General features: G+C 41.4%; 1 long non-coding RNA gene across 1 annotated transcript; it reads left to right on the forward strand.

Moving 5' to 3' along the window:
- The first annotated feature begins 963 nt into the window (after window positions 1–963).
- Window positions 964–3,260, forward strand: LOC146441952 (uncharacterized). The gene is made up of 3 exons (XR_014849544.1): window positions 964–1,153; window positions 2,540–2,652; window positions 3,007–3,260. It is a non-coding gene; the product is annotated as an uncharacterized LOC146441952 (long non-coding RNA).
- Window positions 3,261–15,246: the final 11,986 nt, after the last annotated feature.

Below are 15,246 nucleotides of genomic sequence, written 5' to 3' on the forward strand. Positions count from 1 at the left end.
GAACAGAGTTCATGTCAGACAGAGTATTTTGTATCACTACTTTGCAAATTAGTACATTATTTATTGCTTGTCTGAAAGTGAGGGATTTAACTTCCATATTACCTGCCCTTTTGCATTCACACCTTCTGTGTCACGGCCATGTAGATTTTTGTCTTTTTCCATTTTAATAGGCAATACCAGTTATCCTTCTCCATTTCATGCCTTCTTTTTTCCCCCAAACTTTACCCTTTTCTCACAGGGAGATGTTAGCTCAGCATCAGACTATGGAAAGCTAAGATGGCATACTGCTGAGGGAGATGGAGGCAGCAGTTCTGGGCATCTCATCATTGAAAGCCATGGATAAAAGCAAGAGAGTAAAGGTTGGGGTGGGGTAGGACATCTCCCTGGCAAGCAGTGCAGGGACATGCCCACGGGGTTGGCATTGCTGCAGAGGTGACAGGACAGGCAGGCACCTTCAGTGCTTCTGGGCGCAGTGCTTTCCTGGAGAGGAGACAGTGGTGGGGCTCCTGTTGTACTTGGTGGCCCCCATGGCATTTGTCCATCCTGTGCGATTTGGTGCAGTGATTGGGATGGAAGGCAGAGTCCTGCAGACAAGCTGGTGAGCTGGGAGGTGCTGGCAGACCTACTCCCCTCTGGCAGACAGCCCATGGAAGGACGTGGGCTCTGCCAAACCCTGTGCAACACATCATGTTATTTTACTCTTTTAGCCTTGTAAGTGCATGGAGGGTCTTTGCCTGTGGGTCTACTGAGCCCAGAGGGAAACCTGAGACGCTGCAACCTCCAAGTAGCACCTGAGACTTATGAGTGAAGTCATTCATGGCCAGAACAAGAGCACGTAGTGCTAGGTGCTACAGAAGCAAACATGGTCTTTGTTTGGTATTTTACACGGGTAGATCAACTTGGCAGGGCAGTAACTCCTCCTGCCTGATAGCGGTGAAAAGTCCCAGTGTACCTGTGGGGCAGAGAAGGGCCGAAGAGAAGTGACATTTTCTCCCTCTCCCCTCAGCTCTTTCCTGCAGTGAGGTGATAAGGGGACCAAATGATCAGCATAGTGTGATTTGCAGTCTAATTGTCAGGAAAGTGAAGAGCTCAGCCCAAGCTACACTACAGCAGATTCAGCGTGTCCTGCTGCCACCATCAGTGCTAAAAGGATGTGAGTAGTTAGTCCTTCAAATTCCTTCCCCTTAGCCATATCCTAAACTCCATTCATAGCAAAGGGCAGTGGCATTTTTGCCGGGTGGTGAGGTGCTTTTGTGCCATGATGCCTCTGTGCCCTGGGGCTCTGAGAGACAACCAGCAGAGTCTGCTCCTGTGCTTTCTGAAGCTCAGCACAGGCACAGGTACGCACATCTCAGTGCACCAACAGAGATACACCCTGAAACTCAGGCAAGTGCACACTGCCTGGTGCCCTTGGCTGCCTGGGAGCTGAGGCTGAGCAGAGCAGAGCAGATCCCCAGCAAAAGAGCTGCTGCAGCTTCTCATCTCTCACAATGTGGAGAAAACAACACTGACCACATGCTTTCACCTCCTAAATGCTTCACTGAGGAGGTTAGGAAAAATCTGGCTCCTTGCTGCACACTGGTGTTTTCTCTGCTTATTGGCAAGGGTTTCACCTCCATTTGAAACCAGAGAAGTAAAAAGCAGCAGAAATACAAGTTCTTGAAGCTTCTTGTGCGTGCTGCAGGCACCTTCACTGTGTTGAACCTCTGAGTTATATCCCAAGCCCTGCAGAAGTCAGCCTTTAGAGCAACTGTTCTCTTGCTAGCAATTTCCCAGTCCTAGGGTGTGCATTTTCTGAAGCGTCACTGAGCCCACTCCAAGGATAATCAGTGCTGTTTTCAGGTAAATCCCTTCTGCTCTCCAGGATTTTATTTTTCCTTGTGGAGTTTAATTCATATCTGCATGTTGGGAGCAAGGGATCTGCACCTCATCTAATCTTGTAACCACTTGTAAGATCTGCCACAAAATTATGAATTGAACAAATTTCACCAGCATTAAGAACCTAGGATTCTCAGGAAATTCAAAATTTTGGATCAGATTTTAACAAAGGACAATAAATAGACTGTTCAGTTAGTGAAATTATATTATAGAACTGTAGTCTTCACTCAAATAGCAATAGAATGTTTTTTTTATAGTTTCTCTCAGCAACAGCCCTAAACAGTCAGAATATTCTTAATTAAAACCCATGAAACAGGCAAAATAATGCATATTTCAAAGTCAAACACTTTGAAGTGCTAATCTGAGGCCATATCCTAATAGTATTTGTGTCTTGGTAAATCAGTCTTTATTAATACATATATTTTAAAAAATTTTTGCTGTAATTTGCAGTTACTATGAAACAATATTTAAAATCTCTAGAAGATAATATTTATAAAAAATTTTAGGGATACAAATACTATGTAAGTTATTTTGTGCGTATACTATCCTGGATATAACAATATGGTCTTTGAAGACAGTATCACCATTATAAAAATTTTGGTGTAGCCAAAAGCCATTTACTGACATTTAAAGGTAGTGAATGTCAATAATAACTTTTCAGCACTTCTAGTTTTAAGGACTACCTATGACCTGAGATAACTGAATTCCAGGACTGAAATTAGAAGATTTTTGCAGAACAACATGGTTACTACCATACTGGGACTCTGCAAAACTGTAAGTATGTACTCAGCTGTAAATCCACAAGTGTCATTGTCTTTAATGGGACCATTTGTGTATCAAAAAATCAATCATGTATACACATGCAGAATTGGAATCACAATAACAGAAAACAGAGGCAGTGATTAATTACCCAATTGAAAGCTGTTCACAAATACCATGTCTGACAACTCTATAAATCCATTGAAATCTGTGTTAACAATAAATGATCAAAGCCTAATACTGAGGGTATAGCCTAATTGGTAGGACAGGAAACACTAAATTCAACAGGTATTGATGAAGGTGATATTTAGATGTTGGGAAAATCTTTCTGGAAACAAGAGCAATGAAATATGGTCACAAATTTTTCAGGTAAATTATGGAGTTGCCATCACTGAGGAATTTTAAAGAAGAGGTCAGAAAAATTTTCCAGGATTTTTTTTTCTTCTTTTACTCCCCTGTCTTGTGGCAGAGGCACAGGCAAGGTGATCTCTGGTGCTGTGGTCCTGCAGACTTGGTCTATGTGTAGAAGAGGATTAGACCTTGATCTAGCAGAGCAGGAGCTGGACATGATCTACACATGGATAGCACCAGAGCCTTCCTTGTCCCCACAGAGCAGATGTGCTATGGAGCAGGTTGGTATCGATGAAATGATGCAGGTCTGACACATGAATAAGAGGAGCAGCTTCTTTCCACTGCACTCTGGGGTCTGATCAGGGCAGCCACACTGCAGCACTCATGTTTCTGCCTGTTGACCCCAGCTGGCATTGTGGATGAGTTGCCCAGCAAGAGGTCAATGGACATCTTGCTGGTGCCACAAAGGTGCATCTTGATTGCACTTCAGCTGCATTTACTCACTTTTGTCATGTAGAGTCTTCACACAGAGCTGGAATGGCCTCCACTGTTCTTTCTTCTTGGTTTTCATACAAATATGAGTCCAAGTGGGAGGGTTCCTGTGAGTATGCTTTTTTAATAAGTAAAGGGAGAATGAAGGGACTGTGCAGCCTTCTGCTGCTGGTGTGGTATTCATCTAGTACATACCCAATATATATATTTATCCAATATATACTAGAAAATGTACTTCTAGCACATGAGGCAAAGATCCCCAGCATGCCTAAATCCAGGTGAAAAGATCTGAGCACTTTGTCCTGGGCCTTCAACTATGTAAGAAGAAAAGGAACACACTGTCCTTTCTGCATATTGCTTTAAAGATCTGCATGGTGTAGTGTCATGGTTTAATGTGGTTTAGCTAGCAGCATGTCCATCATCTTCAGAGCCATCAGACATTGGCTCTGCTGGACACGGTAAAAGCCCAGAACATTCACACAGGACACACAGGAGCCATCTTTGTGCCCATGCCCCTCCTTCCCACTAGCAAAAACTGGGCTAAGCAAAAGCAACACAAGTAGCAAAGGTCTCATGCCATGTTTTTAATGTGTTTATTTAAGTATTTTTTGCTGGACTATTGGATTTCTTTCCCTGCAAATCAGTGCAGATGGCACAAATAATTTTTTCTGTATCTTCATCCCATGCAAAGCCATTCTGAAAGGCAGAATGCATGTAAGATATGAACCTTGTTGAAGAAACTTGCAAGACAATGAGAAGGGACAGCAAAAGGGTGGCTGGCTAAGCAGGAACACCCTGGAGAAACTTCAGACAAACCTGAAAATAGTACATTCAGTCTGCTGTGTGTTTGTATTGCTTACTCTTTTCTTGTGCAATCTAGTTTTACTGACAGCTGTGCTCCATTACTTATATTTTCAGCAGCTGAAAGAATTAACCTGATTAAGCTGCTTAAGTTCTGTTCTTTCCCACTCCTTTATTGTCTATCCCCACACCTCATCCTCGTGAATCAGCATGACCTGGGGCCACAGTGAAGGCAGCAGGAGCACACAAAGGGTGAAAGCCAACACTGTTTCCCAGCCAGCATGACAGGTCGAGGTGGAGAAAGAAGACTATTTTGGTTGAAAAGTAACCAGATTTGGGCTCATTTTCTAGGCCTGTCAGTGGCAGCAGTTTTAACTGCACTATCCTGAAATCTCCTGCAGCTCCTCTTCTTTCATTGCAGCCTCCTCTGCCTTTGCTCTCTTTCTTCTTCTTTCAGATATCCTCTAGAAGTTCCTTGTCTCCCTCAGAAGAACTCCTGTTCATCTTTCCTAGCCAAACAAATTTGTCTTTCGGCTCTTCACACACCCCTATGCCAGATCCTTCACACTCTCTGCTTTTCTGATACCTCCTTAAGGATAACTAGCCACGAGTTCAAGGCCCAAATTACAAGAACAGAGATCTTATTTTTTCCTTCAAATATCTCCCGTCTTGCTCTTGTTTTTATTTACACCATCATCATCATGATGGTCACCGTGGCACTTTGACATTGCTCTTTTTAGATGTGCCAAAGCCATATCTAAACCTTTATCCATGTAATTTTCTCAAAATTTATGCCTTCCAAACCAACCCATGATATCCTATATGTCCTTGGCCCTGTGACACGTTGACAGCTCCCTGGCCCATCCAAGGAGCTCCCACCCCTCAGCTGCCACATCTGAGCAAGCACTACTTTACTTTTTCTGTTATTCTTCAAGCGTGGAAAGAGTGCTATGCAGACATCAACAGATTCACCTCTTTATTTCTTTAAGGTTTTCTGGTTTTGGTTTTTTCCTCTCAGGTACCTATAAAAATTGGCACCAGTTCTTCAGCTGCTGTGCTGAGTGCTCTGGCTTACCTTTGTCTGAAAGTCCCCTCTATGCACCCTCCAGCCTCTCTCTTCTTGGCTTGCAGGCTCTCTGGGCTGTGATTCCCTTGTAGCTCTGTGTTGGGACAGCATCTAACACAGTGGATTCAGGATATACATAGCCTGTAGGGCTGCCAGCACTGCAAAGATTGGATGGAAATGTATGAAGTAAGTAGCAGTGTGTGCTGCTGCAATGTAAAGTCTCTGGCACTACCATCTGGATCATCTTAAGGTTTAATATGCTGTATAACTTTGTAACAGCTATTTTAGCAAGAACTAAAATTCTTCAGTGCCTTATGTTAGGGATGAAAACCAGAAAAGGGGGTGTTGAGGACCTACTGCTACTACCTGCTTTTACGTTGGTTTTGTTCTCTTACCAGAATAATCCTGAAGTCATGGAAGAACTGAGGACACAACTAAGAGTGTTTTAATGATGTTTCTGACTGTGCTGTGTATGATGTGCCTCTGTAACTGCAAACTGCAAACTATGAACCCTTGTTTGCTGATATGGAATTTTGGATACCCATGTCTGCACAGAGATTTCATGGTCAAATTACCCCAAGAGACAGAAATGGGTGTAAATGTGAATGTGACCTCCAAAGGTTTTGCAGCTAAAGTTTCTGGATGGTCTTCAAATCTTTAATAATTTTATAAGGAAGAAAGCAGAAAGCATTTTTCTCTCTCTAGTTGGAGATGTGCCAGATTGCTGTTTATCCGTGATCTTCCCAGCAATCTATGAAATTTGAAGCCTGGATTGATGCATATTTAGGTCTTGGAATCAAAAATTTCAGTTAGATGCCACTTTCTCATCAAGTGTAGAGTATGGTGCACATCTCCAGATGGCCTATACAAATGCTCTGCCGTACTTCACTCACTTTTTGAATGTCAAGCATCTCTGGGATTCAGCACATCAACAATTAGCATCTTATATCCATTTGACAGAAATGATTCCTCATTATTTCATACGTTTCTTCTTTAATAATATTTGTACACTGAATTCCCCTTCTGATAAGAGAAAGGAAGATAACTCTAAGATAACCACTGTTTGTAAAACAATTTTTTCGGTGCTGTCCTGTGTTTTCACTTGTTTAATCTGGTGTCCATCTCTGTGTTGAAGCTCTCTAAGTGAAGGACAGTCATATTTTGGTCTGACACAGCACTGAGCAAACGCTCAGCACTTTTTAATTTTATTGTTAACATAGGACATTATTAACAGTATTCCACACCCAAGAAGCAAAGAAGTGCAGGGTATAAGAAACTGCCTTTCCACTTAAAACAGCCCCAAACCCCTACTGTCACTGGTTGCTTCTCTGAAATCCACACTCACTCACAGTCTCTGAAACACTCAGAGGTATCCAGGCTGTTCTGAAATACAGCTTTGTACGTGTTTGGAGAGATGCCTTTACCAGCATGCTTTGTCCACAGTATACACTTGGCTTCCATATGTCTCTTAAAGTGTGCACTTGTACCCATCCACATGATGCCTGATAAAAGAGCCACAGCTACAGACACAACTAAGGAGATCTGACTCTTACTGCTGCAATGCCAGAGCCTTTCAGCTCCTGTTTTCAAACCACAGCTGCGTGTGACAGGAACCAGCTTTTGGTTAGAAACCCGAACTGCTCACATCATCACCCAAATACAGGAATGACTGCTTTCAGGGAAAATACATGAGTAAGATTTGCCACAGAGCTGGCAATGTTGGTGACATCACAGTCCAAATCCTTGATACGTGGGCAAGCTATATTTAGCCTCAAAACTACATCCATCTCCATGGACGAATAGGGGTAATTAATTAGGTATGATCTGCTATGATTGCACTACTCAGTTCTTTCATGCACATGTGTGTGAATGTCAGAGCTCTGTAGAGGTGTAAAGGAGGAAGCCAAAGAGGGCTGCAAGGGTGAGAGGAGGAGCACTTGCTGGGGACAAGGAAGTGCCTGCAAGTCCCCAGGAATTCTCAGAGTTAATTCATGTTCTGCATTAGCCTGGTGAGAGTATGGGACCACATATGCATGCAGATGCAGGTGGGAAAGGGAATGAGGCAGCTTGAATGTATTTTTAATATGTAAATACTTGCACAGTAGTGATAAAAGCAAAGGTTGCTTTTCAAAAATGGAAATACGTAGGTGTCATTTCTCTGTACCCCATTTTTCCGCTCTGTTTCTCATGATGAGGATGGCTGAACTAGTGTGTCCTCTGCTCACAGCACACAAAACAGGTCAGGCAGGCCAGCAGCTGCAGCAGGGAACTGCAGCACATTCAGAAGAGCTGGAACTGTTCAGTGCCTCCCAGAAGCAATTTCTGCAAAACTGAGGGGAAGCCTCCAGTGGTGCTGCACTCAAGCCTAGACCCCAGCCTGGGCTGATGCTTGTGGCACCCTAAAATCAGCTCCCCAGATAAAGCTGCTCCTACCCTATGAATGCAGAGCCTTGGCAGCATTTGCTCTGTCTGCAAAACCGTGAGGTATGAACTCATTCAAGAGAGATGTATCCACCCAGAATTTACAGCTGAGGTCCCCTCTCCCTCACCCTGTCCCTGCGCAGCTCAGGTGGCCTATGAGCACTGGTGGCATCTCCACACCTTCTGCTTTCAGTGTGTGGGTGCATGCAGCACATGCAGCTCACCCTGGGTGTGTGTGGTGAGAGGCACAGCCCTCAGCTGCCCTGGTGTAAAACAGCAGAGCCTCAGAAATGCTCTGCTGAGATGCTCACTCCTCACACCTGTTCAAACAGCAAATGTACCCACAGGGACATGGAGCAAAACCTGCTGGAGGGAGGTGCAAAGAGAATGGGGACAGTGGAGGTGGCACTATGAGGCAACAGACCACTGTCTTCGTCAGCTTCTCCACTTATTTTTGTTTTGTTTTGAAACAAACATGTCACGGGCAAACACAGAAAATAAAACATGTCCCTGCATTCAGCTTCTCAGGTAAAAATGTAAAATGTATGCAAGCAGTTTTTTAAAATGCATATTATGTTTCTGATAGACCAGAACTGCTGGAGCAGATCAGATCTCTCAGTTAAATATGCATTCATACATTTTTAAAAAATGTGTAATATTGACTACATCAGATGTAATGGCTCCTGTAGAGTCATTACAGTGCACAGTGCAGGCTCTTTATTTGGTATTGTATCAATTTGTAGGGTGGACTGTCATGGTGTTAATACAGATGTATGTTAATAACAGTATGGAAGCAGAGAAAATGCTGCATAACCTTAGCTAGATTTTAATTCCAGCATTTTAGCCTGTTAGAAATATATCCATGCTTTAATTCTGCCTTCCCCTCTGCCCAGTGAGCAGCATCTGAAGCATGGTCCCTGGCTTGTGTTCCGTGTGGGACAGCAGCTCACAGCTGGGGGAAGGAACACCCTGGACATACAACAGGGAGCTGCAGTGTTGGGTAGAAGAGAGAGAATTTGGCCTGAAAAGATCAGATGGTTCATGTCTTCATTGACAAATGAAACTGCTTTAAGTCTACAACACAGGATGTGTGAAAAGATCAGAAAATGGCTTGATTTGTGTTTGCTTTGACATGAGATAAAAATGTCTAATGTAATTGCTGTTAAAGTATGAAAGGAAAAATATGTTTACTGAGCTCAGATACAACATTGTGTGTCTTGAGCATGTGAACAATTTTTATAACCAATTTAAAAATACTTTGAAAAACTGGTTTTCTGTAGAAAAACAAACAGTTAAAGAGAAATAAACAGCATCCCTACAATAATTCTGTAACTTCATAGTGATGTAACCCACCAGCTCACAGAAGAAGCCCTCCTTGTAAAGGAAACCAGAGAAACTATAATGATTTTCAGATACAGTTGACAAGAGACCATTTAGTAAACTTTTATTTTTTTTAACTAACGGTATGCAGGGATGTTGTATTCTAGGCTGCTACTAATAATCTCATCAGAATGCAAAAGCAGTGACTGTGTTATAAAATCAATGATCTGTTATATTCTGCAAGAATTTACAAAAGCCTAATGTCATTTACTACACCATGAGAACCATACTTGGATTAAAAAAACAAAAAACCCCAACAAAAAAACAGAATTAAAAAAAAATTATTACAGCTGATGAAAAATAAACCTGTTTGCTATTGCCAAGTTTTAAAGATATGATACATCTTAGGGTTAAAAAAACATATATTTTGAGTCCAGGAAAGGGAAAGGCATTTATGTTTGGGAAAGTATCAGACAAGTTCATCTGAACCACACTCACATCACAGCTTTGCTGTGGCTGGTCAGTCTCAATCACCCTGCAGTGGCAGCTGGCTTTGTGCCATAGACTCAGGCTCTGGGGAACCTTGAACAAGAAGTCTGGGGGTGGTTTGTCCCCTAACACTTCTGACAGAAAAACGAGGTCACCATTTCTAGAAATAGGTTTTCAAATGATTGCAAAGGAAGGACTTTTTATTTATTTTTTGAAATTTTATACAGAATAAATGAAGCAAAACCTAGATAGACCCAAGACCTTGCCATGCACTGAACACATCATCATCATCATAATGGTTATTTCTTTTCACCAGCAATAAGATGTGTTTTGCAAACATAAACTAATTAAGCCCCACAACCTTGGAAATGAGTCTGTAATTTCCTATAAAAGGGGAAACTTAAGCGAAGGCCAGATTGTGACACACTTACTAAGTACAAGCGCTCCACAAGTAGCTCCATTGACTTCCTCGAGACCCTTTTTGGTGTAATGTGTAGTGCAATGAGAGGTATCACAGCCTGGTGTTAAATGTCTTGCCTGGAGGCACACAGTGAGTCAGAGCGGGGCGGCACCAGGCTCCGGGACGCAATTCCATCACTCCCAGGGATGCAAATTGTGCCACAGCTGATTGGAGCTGTGTGCTTACACCTGACGGGACCCAAAGCCCCCTGCGACTTCTGCCTGTGAGCCTTGGTCTCAATCCTTCGGTCCAGGCTGGGGAAGAAATGAAACTGCAAAGAGCTTCTTGAAAACAGCCTGTGAAGGGTTGTGCCACTTTGGAAAAATTGGAGGTGCATCTCATCCTGGTGATGGTCTGTGTTAAAGGATAAAATCAGTCATTCCATAAAAATCAAGTCCTTCTTTTGGCAAATGGGAAAGCAGACAATATTTGCCTGGAAAAGGATTGGAGAGAAGGGGCAGCAAGGCTGCTCAGGGGGCTCAGCCTCAGAGCAGCTGGGGATGGGGCTCTGGGCTTGCCCCCAGCAGGTGATGGGGTGACACTCCTGCACAGCCCCCAGGTACCAGGGGGAAGCCAAGGTTGGGACAAGGAATGTCTGTGAAAACGAGATTGCACTCCCCATGATAAAGAGACAGGTTCTGACACATCCTACAATTACAGGACACAGAAAAATGAGGAATGAATGGCTTATCTGTTCTTGAATCGTGGTGTCCTAGGTTACAATATAGATGTAGTCAGTATTCTATTACCACCAGCTGTGGGCCATCAGCTGTTATCTCCTGCTGTGACTCACCCCTGATAACAGACAATTGGCTATCAAGGACCCACCACATGACTCATGGACTCTCATCCTACTGTGAGATGCTCCACCCAGGAGGGAGGAGCCAAGCATTCCCACCTGGATATAACCTGGCCTTGGAACTGCCCAAGGCAGCCCTGTCTATTGGGTTCCTAGAGGACAAGAGCTACCACTGTAATCTTCAGCTGGAGACCAGACCTTCCACAGGATCACTGCTTCGACTGAATTACTTCATTTGGACTGCCACCACCACCCTAACAGGGTGTCAGGTTGTATCTGACTTTGTCAGTGTTTTTCCTTGTACTATTTCACTTACTTTTAATTTCCCTGTTAAATTATAATCCTGACTTGTGATCTCCCACTGGTTTGTTTTCAAACTAATACACATGGTTTGAATCACATACTTTGAAAATAGGGAAGACAGGCTCATGTTGCACAGTAAGGACTGAATATCACACTAAGGAATTGTTCCTTGGGAACAGTAAACACTGACTGCCACAGGTCTCCTCTTAGAAATAGCTCCCAAGAAAAGCATTGGAGGCTGCAGCAATGCAGTTACTCAGGTAGGTCAAGCAAAGGAAAGAAGCCCTGAAATTCCCAAGCTTCTGTGTTCAACACTGGCTCTTCAAGATTGTTCTCCTAAGTATAATTTTCCATGTAGTGATATACAGAGGTTGATATTTTAGGTGTGACACCTCTGGAGAGCAGACAGCCTATATTATAAAGACGGAATAAAGCTTTTACACTTTCAGACTTGCACATTCTGGACATGCTGAGATGCTGTACACCTCTGCCAGCAGTGGCAGCTTGTCCTTCGAGGTCCTCATTAATTTTGTTAAATTTCAGAAAGATTCCTAAGACCAAGCAAAGAAAGGAATATTTACTCATTATCCTAAGCTTTCAATGCAACCATGTCATGTGTAAGGGGATGTGTTTAATATTGGTTAGATTTTCTTTGGTGGTAATAAGCAGAGAATAGATTCAGACCATGCAAGTGGACTAACAAAAACAAGGGGAAATATGTTTGCATATAAAAAATCAAAGGGAGAAGTCTACATACATTATTCAAGAGGACTTATTTCAGTCTAGAGTTTTGGATTCATTTTGAAGGTTTTTTTAAGTTAAAAAATGTGTGGAGTTATCTTTTACAGACCAGTGCGCAAGCTTGGCTTGCATTTCTTTCCACGTTGGAGGCCAATATGACAATAAGTGAAGAGATCAGAGCACCAGCAGCTCTGAAAGGCTGCATTTTCTCCAAGCCTTCTGAGACATGCTTGTCCTAATGTCCCTTTTCTCCCTCCTCTGCTATTGCTATTTTCATTTGCTGACAAGCCTAACATTAAACATTTGCCAGAGTTTCCATATCGATAATATGTTATATTGCCATTACTGAACAGTTTGGGGCTTTGTGGCTAGCTACCATGACAATAGATGCACAGCCTGGAACCAGTTTTAGTTAATTAGAGTCAATCAATCCAAACTTTGCTAACTTACTCATGTGAAACAATAGTATAATGAACCTAAGTCTGCAAGATGATTGGGAAACACAAATTATTGCACCCTGATAAATTAAATGTGACTATTGCAAAATCTTCCTTCTAAATGAATACTCAGAGAAAGAATGTATGGGTGAATAAGCATAATTTAAAATAAAGAAAAAAATTTAAAGAAGCTGTTATAACCTCACTTCAATGTTTTCATTTTTCTTTAAAAGAAATTAAAAACTAAATTGCCGTATATACAAGACCAAATGTGTATAACATTTTTTAGGATTAAAATTTTTACACCAAGTAGTCCTATAAAATTGACTCCTCATCATTTGCAAGCTAAATTTCACAGCACACGTGGTGTCTAAGGAAGTGTAATAATTCTGTTATGTGTCCTTCACAACTGCTTATTTTTCAAAGCTATTTGCTAAATGTTTGTGTGACCTTGACAAGGCAAAGCCCTGAACCTTTTCAAGCTGGGATACTGCTGTCAGGCAGCATTTCCTCACAGACAAAAAGACCTTTTACTCCTCTTTTAGGGTGATAAATATTTCCCCAATGCTCAGAATTCAACTTATGTGCCAAAACAGAACTCACCTGCCCCAGCTGTTTTCTCGAGATTTTCTAAAAGCAGCATTCCAAGAATAAAAGTATCAATTGACAAAAAGAGTACCCGGATGGCATTTAAGCTTTTGTATTAAAATTGCATTTTGGGTAGTGAACTGGCCTATGGTAAGGTACTCAAATTGTTTATGGCTTAATTTTGTCCAGTGTGCTTCTTACACTTTTTATTCACAATATGTCCTTCACATGTGCTCCAATGTACCAAAGGAGTCCTATGGCAAAGGACTGAGGTCCTGTCCTAAAGAGATTAGTGTATAGCCATGCAGTAGATGAAATGTGGTGCACACATGGACCAGCTGAGCCACGAAGAACCCTCAAAATTAAGGCACATGGGATTTAAGACACCAGATTAAATGAACGGGAGAGGAACTCCTGTATCATGGTTTCACAAACCAGCATGAGATTTGAAAAGCTGGATGCATCAACTGATGTGTTTTCTGTGAATATTTCAAATTATTTGTTTGATAAAACAGCCCTTTACAGAAGCAGAAAACTATTTCTATATAGTGATGTAATGACACAGGTTTGTGGGGGAGAATTTTATGTATGGGAGAGGGCAGAATTTTATCTATTCTAAAGAAAAATTTAAGATTTTGAAGCTTATGGGATGGGAAAGGTTGTGCTCAAGACTACAGCTCTTTCCCAGATGCTTCCCAAACAATCATTACTGAGGGTTATGAACATTTGCATTGCTCAGTCTCAAGTGTATTAGGTAAAAAAAGGTGGGATCTTTTCTGTCCTTACAGAAGTAATCACGTTTTTCCTGTCATGTCTATTTGTATATTATTTTCCATTAACTAGGCCAAAGTTGTGCATTGCTTCAACCATACAAGGGTATATTAGGAGCTGTTACAGAGTAATAGAGCTGATGGATATTTCCCTTTCTACTTAACATTTAAATGTTATGTGGATTTTGCTTTCCATTCAGAGGCTAAAATGAATTTGGTTTTGAAAGAAGATAAAAATCTGGGTCTCATGTACACATTGCTCATGTCCAGGCTGCACTTATACCTGCAGTTCTACATAGGTTTGGGGGAAAATAAAAAAGAAGAACTGAATAATTTAGGATTTTGCAAACTGGACATTTGGCTAAAAGAAAAATTCTGAGATATCACTTTTACATATCACAGTTGGATTCCTAAAGCTAAGGCTGTGAGCTGTTAACAACAAATTCAATCAAAACCATCTGACAGACATTTCTAAAGCAGTACAAAATATCTAAAATGATATCTTTCTCTGCCATGAAGTGAAGGAGTCAAGAAAACTAGTAAAATTAAAATGTGAAGGGTAATAGGGAAAATTTATTAGCACCTGAAAAAATTTACTGTACAGGTTTTTCAGAATTTTTCCTAGAACTGTTCTACAGTAATTCCACTCTCCTTCATTTGTTTATTCCGTGTTCTAAATTTTCCTTTCACATTTGGTTGCAAACACATCTGAAATACAGATATGTTTGAAATGAAGGAATTGAAGACAGTCCTTATCTAATATGTTCAGTGGATGCATAGGTCTGGTTAGAGGTAACCAGTACTTTTTGTGTTTGCTCTTCCATGACTATGAATTGTAAGCCATGGGAATTTTATAAAGCAAACTTCTGCTATTAGAGGTATTGGTGGAGAATTTTAAAAAGAAACAGAGGAATAAAGTACATGGAAGTCATTGCAAATGAAATACAGTGTCATCTCATTGAGTAAATCTGGATAGGGGGGTCTCAGAGCTCAGGTCAGATTTTTTGTTGTAGGCCCAAAATAAGGTCCTTTAACTCTAGGAATTCAGCTTTGATTTAATATGTAATGTGAATCTAGACAACGATGTTTTGTACACATATTTAGGGAACCCACTTCTTTAAATATCTCTCAGATGGGAACTCATCTGAATCCAGTTACCTTCACTGGTATTCCTCTGACTGAATAAGCTGCAACATGACCTTGCAAATTTAATTCTTCAGTAGAATAATGAGGAGAAATTAAACCATCCATTTTGTTCTAACTTTTCTGTATTCTTCATCCTCAAATTACTGCTTGGCTTTCAGATCCTTTTTCTCTCCCTCCACAATCCTTTCTGTTTTGTTTTGAAACAGAGAAATTATGATACACAGAGAGAATTACTGCAGTTTTCCCAGATGGGGATAACCACAAGTACCTATCAATATCCCAACACTGCTGTGCTCTTTATATATGCCTTTTTCCTTACCCATCACTGACCTGACCATGTCCTTTTACAGTTACTTAATAACTGTGAAGTCTTTGCTGATAGCATGCTGTTCACAAAATAGGTTTCTCAACCTTAAATATACAAT

Source organism: Lichenostomus cassidix, chromosome 2 (assembly GCF_008360975.1).
Source record: "Lichenostomus cassidix isolate B80296 chromosome 2, HeHo_3.0, whole genome shotgun sequence".
Taxonomy (NCBI): Eukaryota; Metazoa; Chordata; class Aves; order Passeriformes; family Meliphagidae; genus Lichenostomus; species Lichenostomus cassidix.